Genomic DNA, 15,614 nt, shown 5'->3' on the forward strand with positions numbered 1-15,614 from the left:
ACCCCTGCTCTTCCCCTCCTTCACCTTCGGACCCCTGCTCTTCCCCTCCTTCACCTTCGGACCCCTGCTCTTCCCCTCCTTCACCTTCGGACCCCTGCTCTTCCCCTCCTTCACCTTCGGCCCCCTGCTCTTCCCCTCCTTCACCTTCGGACCCCTGCTCTTCCCCTCGTTCACCTTCGGACCCCTGCTCTTCCCCTCCTTCACCTTCGGACCCCTGCTCTTCCCCTCCTTCACCTTCGGACCCCTGCTATTCCCCTCCTTCACCTTCGGACCCCTGCTCTTCCCCTCCTTCACCTTCGGACCTTCCCCTCCTTCACCTTCTGAACCCTGCTCTTCCCCTCCTTCACCTTCGGACCCCTGCTCTTCCCCTCCTTCACCTTCGGCCCCCGGCTCTTCCCCTCCTTCACCTTCGGACCCCTGCTCTTCCCCTCGTTCACCTTCGGACCCCTGCTCTTCCCCTCCTTCACCTTCGGACCCCTGCTCTTCCCGTCCTTCACCTTCGGACCCCTGCTCTTCCCCTCCTTCACCTTCGGAACCCTGCTCTTCCCGTCCTTCACCTTCGGAACCCTGCTCTTCCCCTCCTTCACCTTCGGACCCCTGCTCTTCCCGTCCTTCACCTTCTGAACCCTGCTCTTCCCCTCCTTCACCTTCGGAACCCTGCTCTTCCCCTCCTTCACCTTCGGAACCCTGCTCTTCCCGTCCTTCACCTTCGGAACCCTGCTCTTCCCCTCCTTCACCTTCGGACCCCTGCTCTTCCCCTCCTTCACCTTCGGACCCCTGCTCTTCCCCTCCTTCACCTTCGGACCCCTGCTCTTCCACTCCTTCACCTTCAGCCCCCTGCTCTTCCCCTCCTTCACCTTCGGACCCCTGCTCTTCCCCTCGTTCACCTTCGGACCCCTGCTCTTCCCCTCCTTCACCTTCGGACCCCTGCTCTTCCCGTCCTTCACCTTCGGACCCCTGCTCTTCCCCTCCTTCACCTTCGGAACCCTGCTCTTCCCGTCCTTCACCTTCGGAACCCTGCTCTTCCCCTCCTTCACCTTCGGAACCCTGCTCTTCCCGTCCTTCACCTTCGGACCTTCCCCTCCTTCACCTTCGGCCCCCTGCTCTTCCCCTCCTTCACCTTCGGACCCCTGCTCTTCCCCTCCTTCACCTTCGGACCCCTGCTCTTCCCCTCCTTCACCTTCGGAACCCTGCTCTTCCCGTCCTTTACCTTCGGAACCCTGCTCTTCCCCTCCTTCACCTTCGGCCCCCGGCTCTTCCCCTCCTTCACCTTCGGACCCCTGCTCTTCCCCTCCTTCACCTTCGGACCCCTGCTCTTCCCCTCCTTCACCTTCGGACCCCTGCTCTTCCCCTCCTTCACCTTCGGACCCCTGCTCTTCCCCTCCTTCACCTTCGGACCCCTGCTCTTCCCGTCCTTTACCTTCGGAACCCTGCTCTTCCCCTCCTTCACCTTCGGAACCCTGCTCTTCCCCTCCTTCACCTTCGGACCCCTGCTCTTCCCCTCCTTCACCTTCGGACCCCTGCTCTTCCCCTCCTTCACCTTCGGAACCCTGCTCTTCCCCTCCTTCACCTTCGGCCCCCGGCTCTTCCCCTCCTTCACCTTCGGACCCCTGCTCTTCCCCTCCTTCACCTTCGGACCCCTGCTCTTCCCCTCCTTCACCTTCGGACCCCTGCTCTTCCCCTCCTTCACCTTCGGACCCCTGCTCTTCCCCTCCTTCACCTTCGGACCCCTGCTCTTCCCGTCCTTTACCTTCGGAACCCTGCTCTTCCCCTCCTTCACCTTCGGAACCCTGCTCTTCCCCTCCTTCACCTTCGGACCCCTGCTCTTCCCCTCCTTCACCTTCGGACCCCTGCTCTTCCCCTCCTTCACCTTCGGACCCCTGCTCTTCCCCTCCTTCACCTTCGGACCCCTGCTCTTCCCCTCCTTCACCTTCGGACCCCTGCTCTTCCCCTCCTTCACCTTCAGCCCCCTGCTCTTCCCCTCCTTCACCTTCGGACCCCTGCTCTTCCCCTCCTTCACCTTCGGACCCCTGCTCTTCCCCTCCTTCACCTTCAGCCCCCTGCTCTTCCCCTCCTTCACCTTCGGACCCCTGCTCTTCCCCTCGTTCACCTTCGGACCCCTGCTCTTCCCCTCCTTCACCTTCGGACCCCTGCTCTTCCCCTCCTTCACCTTCGGACCCCTGCTATTCCCCTCCTTCACCTTCGGACCCCTGCTCTTCCCCTCCTTCACCTTCGGCCCCCGGCTCTTCCCCTCCTTCACCTTCGGACCCCTGCTCTTCCCCTCGTTCACCTTCGGACCCCTGCTCTTCCCCTCCTTCACCTTCGGACCCCTGCTATTCCCCTCCTTCACCTTCGGAACCCTGCTCTTCCCCTCCTTCACCTTCGGACCCCTGCTCTTCCCCTCCTTCACCTTCGGAACCCTGCTCTTCCCCTCCTTCACCTTCGGAACCCTGCTCTTCCCCTCCTTCACCTTCGGACCCCTGCTCTTCCCGTCCTTCACCTTCGGACCCCTGCTCTTCCCCTCCTTCACCTTCGGAACCCTGCTCTTCCCGTCCTTCACCTTCGGAACCCTGCTCTTCCCCTCCTTCACCTTCGGACCCCTGCTCTTCCCCTCCTTCACCTTCGGACCCCTGCTCTTCCCCTCCTTCACCTTCGGACCCCTGCTCTTCCCCTCCTTCACCTTCGGACCCCTGCTCTTCCCCTCCTTCACCTTCGGACCCCTGCTATTCCCCTCCTTCACCTTCGGACCCCTGCTCTTCCCCTCCTTCACCTTCGGCCCCCGGCTCTTCCCCTCCTTCACCTTCGGACCCCTGCTCTTCCCCTCGTTCACCTTCGGACCCCTGCTCTTCCCCTCCTTCACCTTCGGACCCCTGCTCTTCCCGTCCTTCACCTTCGGACCCCTGCTCTTCCCCTCCTTCACCTTCGGAACCCTGCTCTTCCCGTCCTTCACCTTCGGAACCCTGCTCTTCCCCTCCTTCACCTTCGGAACCCTGCTCTTCCCCTCCTTCACCTTCGGACCCCTGCTCTTCCCGTCCTTCACCTTCGGACCCCTGCTCTTCCCGTCCTTCACCTTTGGAACCCTGCTCTTCCCGTCCTTCACCTTCTGAACCCTGCTCTTCCCCTCCTTCACCTTCGGAACCCTGCTCTTCCCCTCCTTCACCTTCGGAACCCTGCTCTTCCCGTCCTTCACCTTCGGAACCCTGCTCTTCCCCTCCTTCACCTTCGGAACCCTGCTCTTCCCGTCCTTCACCTTCGGACCCCTGCTCTTCCCCTCCTTCACCTTCGGACCCCTGCTCTTCCACTCCTTCACCTTCGGAACCCTGCTCTTCCCGTCCTTCACCTTCGGACCCCTGCTCTTCCCGTCCTTCACCTTCGGAACCCTGCTCTTCCCGTCCTTTACCTTCGGACCCCTGCTCTTCCCCTCTTTCACCTTCGGACCCCTGCTCTTCCCCTCCTTCACCTTCGGACCCCTGCTCTTTCCGTCCTTCACCTTCGGACCCCTGCTCTTCCCCTCCTTACCTTCGGACCCCTGCTCTTCCCCTCTTTCACCTTCGGACCCCTGCTCTTCCCCTCCTTCACCTTCGGACCCCTGCTCTTCCCGTCCTTCACCTTCGGACCCCTGCTCTTCCCCTCCTTCACCTTCGGAACCCTGCTCTTCCCGTCCTTCACCTTCGGAACCCTGCTCTTCCCCTCCTTCACCTTCGGAACCCTGCTCTTCCCCTCCTTCACCTTCGGACCCCTGCTCTTCCCGTCCTTCACCTTCGGACCCCTGCTCTTCCCGTCCTTCACCTTCGGAACCCTGCTCTTCCCGTCCTTTACCTTCGGACCCCTGCTCTTCCCCTCTTTCACCTTCGGACCCTGCTCTTCCCCTCCTTCACCTTCGGAACCCTGCTCTTCCCCTCCTTCACCTTCGGACCCCTGCTCTTCCCCTCCTTCACCTTCGGACCCCTGCTCTTCCCCTCCTTCACCTTCGGAACCCTGCTCTTCCCGTCCTTCACCTTCGGAACCCTGCTCTTCCCCTCCTTCACCTTCGGACCTTCCCCTCCTTCACCTTCGGACCCTGCTCTTCCCCTCCTTCACCTTCGGACCCCTGCTCTTCCCCTCCTTCACCTTCGGACCCCTGCTCTTCCCGTCCTTCACCTTCGGACCCCTGCTCTTCCCCTCCCAACCACTCTGCTCTCAACGATGTATTCCCCTCATCCCCACCCGTAACCTCTATTGTATGTATTCCCCTCCCAACCCCCATCAAATTTTGGCCCAATAACTGTAAAATTTTCTAAGTTGTCCTTTCTCCAGTCTGACGCCTTTAAACCCTTGCCACATTTCCTGCTTCACCTCACTTTAGCCTAGTTGACTCTTCCCGTATTGCAACCCCCCTTAAATGCTGCTTTGCTTTTATCTCCCGTGAATTTATCATTTCAGCCCTATACCCTGGCCCTGTACTCTCTTCGCTGTGCATTCTCCCCTTACCTTGATTGTAATCATCATCCCTTGCAAATTCTTTAAATATTCGCCCTTTAGCCGTTTCTCCTGTCAATTCTTTCTTAGTTTAAGCGAATAAATTTCATCTAATTGCTCTCCACCTTTAATCTTTTAACTTCTGTATTTTTCGGAGCAAACAAAACTACAATGTAATTCAATCAATTTATTATTGTTTCATACAACAACCAGTATATTTTATTCTGACATTGTTTTAGTATAATTATCTTATCAACGATACGCTGCTTCGCTTTAATTTTAATTTTGTAAAAATAGTATTATTTTAATAACTTATCCCATTCTTTGAGTACAGATTTAATCAGACAACTGTCTGTACGCTGGGGTTTTATAGAAAAAGTCGCAAATTTTTAGCTGTTTCACAAATTAAGAAAAGTAGCGAATTGTTTCCGGTAATAATGGACTGGTCTCCGTGTCCGCAGAGGCTACCCCGCCACTGTGCTGGGGGTGATCCCCTACGCGGGGGTGTCTTTCTTCACCTACGACTCGCTGAAGCACTGGTACCTGGGTGAGTCGCGGGACATTGCTACACGTGTTTAACTCACGACGCCCGAATGTGAGTGAATGAACAAATGAATGGGACGTGTCGCCCCGTGTCCTTCAATTTGAGACGTATACCGTTGCGGATAGGTATAGCTACAAAGGGTAGAATTGCATGTAACACCTTGTACAGGTAACCACTGCTTACCTTAGCAGCAGTATCCCATAGTATTGACCTAATGCTGTGAAAGTAACTAAAACAGCAGCAGCAATTTGGTGGGTAGGTGTTTGGGCTCGTGTGACTGTAATCACGCGCTTTAGATCGGAACGCTGCATTACAACAATGCTGCTCAGCGACAGAATAAAACATGGTGGTGATACTTCCGCGGATGAGCTCCGTTTCAAATAGCTGTTCATGTTGAATGATATGTAAACGAAAGAACGATTGAACGAAAGAGCGAACTATGAGAGCGGAAAATTTGTATTACCATTTTATTACCTATAATCTCTAAAGTTTTATATACACATTAAGCACCTTAATGAATGAATACACATTTATTATACAACAGACCAAAGTATAGAACAAAATAACATAATACGTAATAAATACATTATTTTAAATTAAAAAAAAAACTGACTTCAACATACGCCCAGGAACTTAAATACAAAAAAAAATTTGCTACTTTGGGTTACATTATTGTTGATTTTTTAATAACAGCAAATCGGTTCAGGCGTCTTCGAGTAATCGGGTAATACATTAAAAAAAAAAGATTCCGACGAATTAAGAAACTCTTCCTTCTTGAAGTCGGTTAAAAAGCCAGTGGCCTCGATCTCTTCAAGGCAACCAATGGCGTGAAAAACCCGTGTGTATAAAACCATTTTACCGTTTACTTGGAATAGCAATGTCAATGGGAAGTTAGCAATATGCGGTCGATGGCTTGAGTTGTAATGGATGAATTAAATGAATGAATCGAGCTAAATCTGTTCCGCAGAGTACACGGGCTCGAGCCCGCGAGGCCTCACTAACATGGCGTTCGGCGGCGCGGCGGGCGCGCTCGCGCAGACCGCGTCGTACCCGCTGGACATCGTGCGGCGCCGCATGCAAACCGCGCGGCGCCGCGCCGACCGCACCTACCCCTACCCCACCATCGCGGCCACGCTGCGCACCGTTTACAGGTAACGACAACTTTGATTACCTGCATTTCTACCCCTATCTTCTTACCCAGGCAGTACCCCATAAGACAATTCCAACAGTTTCTATGTCTGTCATATGGCGTGACCTCTTTACTGCTTAGGCGGCAGAACTAAAGGATGTTCTATAAATTATGTACATGAATTTTAGCCCATTGAAATTTAGCATCTAACGATATTTCTAGAAAAACTGTCTCATCCACCAGGTTCAACTTCTCATTATTAAGTAGTACAGTGGTTTACACGTGTACATGAAGTAATGGGAATTATATGCATTTAGTTTTTCTTTCTATTTAAAACCAAATTATTGGCTTCAAACCATTATTTTAAATTCTATTTAAAAACTTTCATTAGTTATACCAAAAGTTCTATACTTGGGCGATATACTTTTGGAAGTAATCACATCTTACAAATTAGATTTTCATCTCACAGATCGGAGGGTTGGCGGGGTTTCTTCAAAGGGCTCAGCATGAATTGGGTAAAGGGCCCCATCGCGGTGGGCATCTCCTTCGCGTCCTACGATGCGATCAAGTCTGCGCTTAGAGACATATCGCTCACGTTGACCACGTGAGACGGGTAATATTGGTAATAACGATTACTGGGGTTACCTGTTACTTTAGATGCTTGAATGACGTATATTTTGTAAAGTTGGCTCGTGGTACGTGGTGACGTAGATACTTGCTCGACGAACAAGCTCCTACACATACCTTGTAGAATCCTGTTAGTGAGGTAAACTTGCGACGTTGCTACGTGATTCACCATCATCTTCATCCATAGCTTGAATGTCCCATTGCTGGGTACACGCCTCCTCCCTCTTATAGTAGAACTACTTTTAATATCACAAGTTAGTAATAACGGGGACCGACACTTTAATGTTCTGTTCAAGCCACTGGGGCTCAGACCCCAAATTTCCTATCTCCGTGGGTGTGCTAATATATAATAAACTCTGTACTAAAATCTGTGTGGTGTATAACGATGACAGAAATTGTATAATCCACCATGCAGATCCGGTTTAGATCCCACAGGGCACGTGCATACGTAAAGCCAAATGGTTTGACTGGAGCTATATTATATTGGTAATCGTTGATTACTGCGGTTACCTGTCAATGTAAATACGTAAGTAAAAACAAAAAAGTTTGATCTGGCGATATTAAAAAATATAAGGATTGGATGTTATCTAACCTAACCTATTTTTTTTTTTTTTTTTTTTAACGCTGGGAAATGCGTTTATGCATCCCCTCCGGAAACAGCGCATCCGAAGCTGCGCCGTTTCCGGAGGGGTATGTGGGACTCACCGGCATAAAGCGGCCAGAATACCCACTAAAACCCAGCGATGTTCCTACTGCCTAAGGTGGCTCCCGAGGTGCCTCAAGGCCAGCGCCAGGACTCTTCCCGGGACTCCATCCGGTCCCGGTGCCTTCTTGCACCGCCGCAGGTGGTTCCACGCTTCTCCTAATTCATCCTCTGTGACCGGAGGGGCTTCCATCGACTCTTCTCGCTCCCCGAATGATGGAATCGTCATAGTCGGGGGCGTAAAAGCTGGTGGTTGAGGAAAGAGTCCAGACACCACCCGATTAAGGAGCTCCGGCTCCATGGAGTTCATGGGTGGGGCACTCCGCATCTTACCTCTGACGATGCGGTATGGCCGACCCCATGGATCCCTATTCAGGGTTGCCAGGAACTCCTCGCTGGCGGAGTCCTTGGCATTAGCGATGGCCACCTGGAATGCCCTTTTTGCCCTCTGGAGCTCTTTATATAGGCGATCCTCTTCCGGCGCGTCCAGTGGCCTTCTTCGGCGGCAGCGGGTGTAAGCCCGGCGCGCCCGATTACTGTCGCAACGGAGAGCAGCAATTTCTTGCGACCACCAGTAAACCGCCTTCCGGGCTGGGAGGCACCTGGTCCGGGGCATCGCTGCATCACATACCCTCTTCAATGCGATGCGGAAACGCCTCGCCCTCTCCTCAACATCAGTCAGCACCGGGGTGGCTGCGTTCCAGGCCTCAACAATGGCTCCTTCCTCCACCATTTCACGGTCGAGGCGGGCTAGGGACCATCTCGGAAACACTACTCTCCCTCCTCCGGTCTGACTTTGAGGCAACGAGCAGGATGCGGAGACTCTCCACCGGATGTACCGATGGTCTGACAGAGTCTCCACTTCCTCGAGGACGCGCCAATCCTGGGCACGTGAGGCGATGGCAGGGGTAGCGAATGAGACATCCACTATTGACCCCCCCTGCCGTCGCACACAGGTGTTTGCGCGTCCTTGGTTGAGAAGGACCAGGCCGACCATGGCAGCCCAGTTCTCCAACTCAACTCCCCTCAGATCTGTTATGGGGGATCCCCACGCCGCAGACTTCGCATTTAGGTCCCCCATCAGGATTACCTGGGTCGGGGCCGCACCTCTCACCACTGGCTCCAGACTTCTAAGATAAGCCTCGAAGGCAGACAGGGGTTTGTTTGGGGAGAAGTATACTCCAATTAGTGTCACCTCCCCCCACACGACCGCTACCAACCCTGGTCCGCTGCGTTGTGGAACCAGTGGAATTCCATGTGCCGGCACCACAACAGCCACCGATCCCTCGACGTCACCAGCCCAATTTGATTGAGTAGGGATGAAGTAGGGCTCGGCGGCTGTCGCCACTTGAATCTGCCACTCCGCCATGTGTTGTATCAGGAGGTCCTGGGCACGGGCGCAGTGGTTCAGATTGGCCTGCAGAAATTCGCTATGGCGTATGGTCATTAGTCGCCATTTCGATGTCCTCCTGTGGCGGTTCTTGTCGACCTCTTGAAGAGCCTGGGGCCCGAGTCAAAGGAGCCTCCTTACCCTTCGTTGGAGGCGGGAAACACTTAAGCCCTCCCATAACATGACCAGCTTTCCTGCCCATTTGCGTGCAGATTGCACATTTAGGCTCATCCGAGCACGAGGCCGCCTTGTGCCCTTCCCTGCCACATCTGAAGCACAAAGTGCTCCGGTCGGCAGGTGATGGGCAGAGAGCCCTTGTGTGACCCACCCCCATGCACTTAAAGCAGCGCATCGGGATAGGTTCCAAAAGGGTAACACGGGCTGACGACCACCCAACGACTATCCTTCCCTCTGCTACGAGTAGCTTCGCTGTAGTCACAGGGCATCGGACCAATATCGATCCAGTCCCGCTGGGTCCCGCCCGAATAGCACCAGCTCTAACCTGCTCCAGTGGAACACTTCCCATTTGCGCCACCACCCTCTGCACTTCTTCAGGTGTGACGGACTCGTCAATACCAGCGATCCTCAGTTCTGCGGTTTTCATGGGCCGTGTAACCGTCACCCATTCGCCGACCAGGCCTTGCAGTTTGCCCGCCAGCTCATCTGCAGCCTTGGCGCTGTCGGCCCCCGGAACCTCAATAACTCTGGCCCCGGTGGCTGATTTGCGCACCCGTACATGATCCACTCCGACCTCCTTCAAGGCCAGGCCCGCGGTGGCTGTCTTCATGACCGTCGCGTAAGTTTGGGTTGCTCTTCCCCTCGTTCACCTTCGGACCCCTGCTCTTCCCCTCCTTCACCTTCGGACCCCTGCTATTCCCCTCCTTCACCTTCGGAACCCTGCTCTTCCCCTCCTTCACCTTCGGAACCCTGCTCTTCCCCTCCTTCACCTTCGGACCCCTGCTCTTCCCGTCCTTCACCTTCGGACCCCTGCTCTTCCCCTCCTTCACCTTCGGACCCCTGCTCTTCCCCTCGTTCACCTTCGGACCCCTGCTCTTCCCCTCCTTCACCTTCGGACCCCTGCTATTCCCCTCCTTCACCTTCGGAACCCTGCTCTTCCCCTCCTTCACCTTCGGACCCCTGCTCTTCCCCTCCTTCACCTTCGGAACCCTGCTCTTCCCCTCCTTCACCTTCGGAACCCTGCTCTTCCCCTCCTTCACCTTCGGACCCCTGCTCTTCCCGTCCTTCACCTTCGGACCCCTGCTCTTCCCCTCCTTCACCTTCGGACCTTTGCTCTTCCCGTCCTTCACCTTCGGACCCCTGCTCTTCCCGTCCTTCACCTTTGGAACCCTGCTCTTCTCGTCCTTCACCTTCTGAACCCTGCTCTTCCCCTCCTTCACCTTCGGAACCCTGCTCTTCCCCTCCTTCACCTTCGGACCCCTGCTCTTCCCCTCCTTCACCTTCGGAACCCTGCTCTTCCCCTCCTTCACCTTCGGACCCCTGCTCTTCCCCTCCTTCACCTTCGGAACCCTGCTCTTCCCCTCCTTCACCTTCGGAACCCTGCTCTTCCCCTCCTTCACCTTCGGACCCCTGCTCTTCCCGTCCTTCACCTTCGGACCCCTGCTCTTCCCCTCCTTCACCTTCGGAACCCTGCTCTTCCCGTCCTTCACCTTCGGAACCCTGCTCTTCCCGTCCTTCACCTTCGGAACCCTGCTCTTCCCCTCCTTCACCTTCGGACCCCTGCTCTTCCCCTCCTTCACCTTCGGACCCCTGCTCTTCCCCTCCTTCACCTTCGGAACCCTGCTCTTCCCGTCCTTCACCTTCGGACCCCTGCTCTTCCTGTCCTTCACCTTTGGAACCCTGCTCTTCCCGTCCTTCACCTTCTGAACCCTGCTCTTCCCCTCCTTCACCTTCGGAACCCTGCTCTTCCCCTCCTTCACCTTCGGACCCCTGCTCTTCCCCTCCTTCACCTTCGGACCCCTGCTCTTCCCCTCCTTCACCTTCGGAACCCTGCTCTTCCCGTCCTTCACCTTCGGACCCCTGCTCTTCACGTCCTTTACCTTCGGACCCCTGCTCTTCCCCTCTTTCACCTTCGGACCCCTGCTCTTCCCCTCCTTCACCTTCGGACCCCTGCTCTTCCCCTCCTTCACCTTCGGACCCCTGCTCTTTCCGTCCTTCACCTTCGGACCCCTGCTCTTTCCCTCCTTCACCTTCGGACCCCTCCTCATCCCGTCCTTCACCTTCGGACCCCTGCTCTTCCCCTCCTTCACCTTCGGAACCCTGCTCGTCCCGTCCTTCACCTTCGGACCCCTGCTCTTCCCGTCCTTCACCTTCGGAACCCTGCTCTTCCCGTCCTTTACCTTCGGACCCCTGCTCTTCCCCTCTTTCACCTTCGGACCCCTGCTCTTCCCCTCCTTCACCTTCGGACCCCTGCTCTTCCCCTCCTTCACCTTCGGACCCCTGCTCTTCCCCTCCTTCACCTTCGGACCCCTGCTCTTTCCGTCCTTCACCTTCGGACCCCTGCTCTTCCCGTCCTTCACCTTCGGACCCCTGCTCTTCCCCTCCTTCACCTTCGGACCCCTGCTCTTCCCCTCCTTCACCTTCGGAACCCTGCTCTTCCCCTCCTTCACCTTCGGACCCCTGCTCTTCCCCTCCTTCACCTTCGGACCCCTGCTCTTTCCGTCCTTCACCTTCGGACCCCTGCTCTTCCCCTCCTTCACCTTCGGACCCCTGCTCTTCCCCTCCTTCACCTTCGGACCCCTGCTCTTCCCCTCCTTCACCTTCGGACCCCTGCTCTTCCCCTCCCAACCACTCTGCTCTCAACGATGTATTCCCCTCATCCCCACCCGTAACCTCTATTGTATGTATTCCCCTCCCAACCCCCATCAAATTTTGGCCCAATAACTGTAAAATTTTCTAAGTTGTCCTTTCTCCAGTCTGACGCCTTTAAACCCTTGCCACATTTCCTGCTTCACCTCACTTTAGCCTAGTTGACTCTTCCCGTATTGCAACCCCCCTTAAATGCTGCTTTGCTTTTATCTCCCGTGAATTTATCATTTCAGCCCTATACCCTGGCCCTGTACTCTCTTCGCTGTGCATTCTCCCCTTACCTTGATTGTAATCATCATCCCTTGCAAATTCTTTTAATATTCGCCCTTTAGCCGTTTCTCCTGTCAATTCTTTCTTAGTTTAAGCGAATAAATTTCATCTAATTGCTCTCCACCTTTAATCTTTTAACTTCTGTATTTTTCGGAGCAAACAAAACTACAATGTAATTCAATCAATTTATTATTGTTTCATACAACAACCAGTATATTTTATTCTGACATTGTTTTAGTATAATTATCTTATCAACGATACGCTGCTTCGCTTTAATTTTAATTTTGTAAAAATAGTATTATTTTAATAACTTATCCCATTCTTTGAGTACAGATTTAATCAGACAACTGTCTGTACGCTGGGGTTTTATAGAAAAAGTCGCAAATTTTTAGCTGTTTCACAAATTAAGAAAAGTAGCGAATTGTTTCCGGTAATAATGGACTGGTCTCCGTGTCCGCAGAGGCTACCCCGCCACTGTGCTGGGGGTGATCCCCTACGCGGGGGTGTCTTTCTTCACCTACGACTCGCTGAAGCACTGGTACCTGGGTGAGTCGCGGGACATTGCTACACGTGTTTAACTCACGACGCCCGAATGTGAGTGAATGAACAAATGAATGGGACGTGTCGCCCCGTGTCCTTCAATTTGAGACGTATACCGTTGCGGATAGGTATAGCTACAAAGGGTAGAATTGCATGTAACACCTTGTACAGGTAACCACTGCTTACCTTAGCAGCAGTATCCCATAGTATTGACCTAATGCTGTGAAAGTAACTAAAACAGCAGCAGCAATTTGGTGGGTAGGTGTTTGGGCTCGTGTGACTGTAATCACGCGCTTTAGATCGGAACGCTGCATTACAACAATGCTGCTCAGCGACAGAATAAAACATGGTGGTGATACTTCCGCGGATGAGCTCCGTTTCAAATAGCTGTTCATGTTGAATGATATGTAAACGAAAGAACGATTGAACGAAAGAGCGAACTATGAGAGCGGAAAATTTGTATTACCATTTTATTACCTATAATCTCTAAAGTTTTATATACACATTAAGCACCTTAATGAATGAATACACATTTATTATACAACAGACCAAAGTATAGAACAAAATAACATAATACGTAATAAATACATTATTTTAAATTAAAAAAAAAACTGACTTCAACATACGCCCAGGAACTTAAATACAAAAAAAAATTTGCTACTTTGGGTTACATTATTGTTGATTTTTTAATAACAGCAAATCGGTTCAGGCGTCTTCGAGTAATCGGGTAATACATTAAAAAAAAAAGATTCCGACGAATTAAGAAACTCTTCCTTCTTGAAGTCGGTTAAAAAGCCAGTGGCCTCGATCTCTTCAAGGCAACCAATGGCGTGAAAAACCCGTGTGTATAAAACCATTTTACCGTTTACTTGGAATAGCAATGTCAATGGGAAGTTAGCAATATGCGGTCGATGGCTTGAGTTGTAATGGATGAATTAAATGAATGAATCGAGCTAAATCTGTTCCGCAGAGTACACGGGCTCGAGCCCGCGAGGCCTCACTAACATGGCGTTCGGCGGCGCGGCGGGCGCGCTCGCGCAGACCGCGTCGTACCCGCTGGACATCGTGCGGCGCCGCCTGCAAACCGCGCGGCGCCGCGCCGACCGCACCCACCCCTACCCCACCATCGCGGCCACGCTGCGCACCGTTTACAGGTAACGACAACTTTGATTACCTGCATTTCTACCCCTATCTTCTTACCCAGGCAGTACCCCATAAGACAATTCCAACAGTTTCTATGTCTGTCATATGGCGTGACCTCTTTACTGCTTAGGCGGCAGAACTAAAGGATGTTCTATAAATTATGTACATGAATTTTAGCCCATTGAAATTTAGCATCTAACGATATTTCTAGAAAAACTGTCTCATCCACCAGGTTCAACTTCTCATTATTAAGTAGTACAGTGGTTTACACGTGTACATGAAGTAATGGGAATTATATGCATTTAGTTTTTCTTTCTATTTAAAACCAAATTATTGGCTTCAAACCATTATTTTAAATTCTATTTAAAAACTTTCATTAGTTATACCAAAAGTTCTATACTTGGGCGATATACTTTTGGAAGTAATCACATCTTACAAATTAGATTTTCATCTCACAGATCGGAGGGTTGGCGGGGTTTCTTCAAAGGGCTCAGCATGAATTGGGTAAAGGGCCCCATCGCGGTGGGCATCTCCTTCGCGTCCTACGATGCGATCAAGTCTGCGCTTAGAGACATATCGCTCACGTTGACCACGTGAGACGGGTAATATTGGTAATAACGATTACTGGGGTTACCTGTTACTTTAGATGCTTGAATGACGTATATTTTGTAAAGTTGGCTCGTGGTACGTGGTGACGTAGATACTTGCTCGACGAACAAGCTCCTACACATACCTTGTAGAATCCTGTTAGTGAGGTAAACTTGCGACGTTGCTACGTGATTCACCATCATCTTCATCCATAGCTTGAATGTCCCATTGCTGGGTACACGCCTCCTCCCTCTTATAGTAGAACTACTTTTAATATCACAAGTTAGTAATAACGGGGACCGACACTTTAATGTTCTGTTCAAGCCACTGGGGCTCAGACCCCAAATTTCCTATCTCCGTGGGTGTGCTAATATATAATAAACTCTGTACTAAAATCTGTGTGGTGTATAACGATGACAGAAATTGTATAATCCACCATGCAGATCCGGTTTAGATCCCACAGGGCACGTGCATACGTAAAGCCAAATGGTTTGACTGGAGCTATATTATATTGGTAATCGTTGATTACTGCGGTTACCTGTCAATGTAAATACGTAAGTAAAAACAAAAAAGTTTGATCTGGCGATATTAAAAAATATAAGGATTGGATGTTATCTAACCTAACCTATTTTTTTTTTTTTTTTTTTTTTTAACGCTGGGAAATGCGTTTATGCATCCCCTCCGGAAACAGCGCATCCGAAGCTGCGCCGTTTCCGGAGGGGTATGTGGGACTCACCGGCATAAAGCGGCCAGAATACCCACTAAAACCCAGCGATGTTCCTACTGCCTAAGGTGGCTCCCGAGGTGCCTCAAGGCCAGCGCCAGGACTCTTCCCGGGACTCCATCCGGTCCCGGTGCCTTCTTGCACCGCCGCAGGTGGTTCCACGCTTCTCCTAATTCATCCTCTGTGACCGGAGGGGCTTCCATCGACTCTTCTCGCTCCCCGAATGATGGAATCGTCATAGTCGGGGGCGTAAAAGCTGGTGGTTGAGGAAAGAGTCCAGACACCACCCGATTAAGGAGCTCCGGCTCCATGGAGTTCATGGGTGGGGCACTCCGCATCTTACCTCTGACGATGCGGTATGGCCGACCCCATGGATCCCTATTCAGGGTTGCCAGGAACTCCTCGCTGGCGGAGTCCTTGGCATTAGCGATGGCCACCTCTTCCGGCGCGTCCAGTGGCCTTCTTCGGCGGCAGCGGGTGTAAGCCCGGCGCGCCCGATTACTGTCGCAACGGAGAGCAGCAATTTCTTGCGACCACCAGTAAACCGCCTTCCGGGCTGGGAGGCACCTGGTCCGGGGCATCGCTGCATCACATACCCTCTTCAATGCGATGCGGAAACGCCTCGCCCTCTCCTCAACATCAGTCAGCACCGGGGTGGCTGCGTTCCAGGCC

Source organism: Pararge aegeria, chromosome 24 (genome assembly GCF_905163445.1).
Source record: "Pararge aegeria chromosome 24, ilParAegt1.1, whole genome shotgun sequence".
Classification (NCBI taxonomy): domain Eukaryota; kingdom Metazoa; phylum Arthropoda; class Insecta; order Lepidoptera; family Nymphalidae; genus Pararge; species Pararge aegeria.